Genomic DNA, 890 nt, shown 5'->3' with positions numbered 1-890 from the left:
CCCCGCGCCACTGGCCCCCAGTTCCCTTCCGCCACCAGGTCAACCCGGGCACTAGGGCAGGAACGGGGTGAGGCAGCAAGTCAAGCTGAGCAAGGCAGGCAAAAGCGAGTCTTGTCTTCATGGGCTGCTCCCAATGACGTCCTTTTTGTGTGCAACTGCTGCAAAACCTCCCAGGCAGAGAAGCAACAGGCCCAAATACTATTATACAGCTGCCAAAGTAGCTCAGTTGGGAGAGCGTTAGACTGAAAATCTGAAGGTCCCTGGTTCAATCCCAGGCTTTGGCAGGCCCTTGGATCCTTCTTTGGGCAGGGGTGGCTTGTTTTCTGGGAGCACAGCAGCACCTTTATCTGAAGCAGGTACCTGATTTTGAGCTCCCGAGCAGGATAACAGAGAGCATGGGCTTCTCCCCCTAGTTGGCCCACCTGACCTATAACGATGAGAGATGGGAGCTGTCTTTCCCACATGACTTATTTGTCGACCCCAGCCCCCAGCCCAAGCTGGCAGAGCTAGCGCAGACTTGGCAGTTCGTTGCATGAGAGACACTGTCCCAAAGCAGGACTAATGCTTAGAGCTGGTTCTCAGTGATTTCAGATCTCTTGGTCTGCAGCAAGACTCTCCATTGAGTCTTAACCAGCTCTGTTATTACACAGGGAAGAACAAAAGGGTCAAATGGGGCCTGGAACCCTTAAGAAGAATCCACCCCACCGAGTACAACACTTGTCGCTACCTGCTCTCAACCCCACTGAGAATGTTTTGGGGTCACTCCTCGCCTGTATCAACCTAGGGGGTCTCGGAGAATCCCCATTAACATGTGCTCCAGTGGCACAATTGGTTAGTGCACAGTACTTATAGGGCAGTGCTGAGAGGAGCTATGCTGAGTTTGGGAGTTC

At 53.1% G+C, this 890-nt stretch overlaps 1 non-coding gene across 1 annotated transcript; it reads left to right on the top strand.

Annotated features, from left to right (window-relative positions):
- The first annotated feature begins 211 nt into the window (after positions 1-211).
- Positions 212-284, top strand: TRNAF-GAA. The gene has a single exon. It is a non-coding gene; the product is annotated as a tRNA-Phe (tRNA).
- Positions 285-890: the final 606 nt, after the last annotated feature.

This window comes from Mauremys mutica, chromosome 18 (genome assembly GCF_020497125.1).
Source record: "Mauremys mutica isolate MM-2020 ecotype Southern chromosome 18, ASM2049712v1, whole genome shotgun sequence".
Taxonomy (NCBI): domain Eukaryota; kingdom Metazoa; phylum Chordata; order Testudines; family Geoemydidae; genus Mauremys; species Mauremys mutica.
Note: the sequence above shows the minus strand (reverse complement) of the source record. Positions and strands in the feature narration are given on the sequence as shown.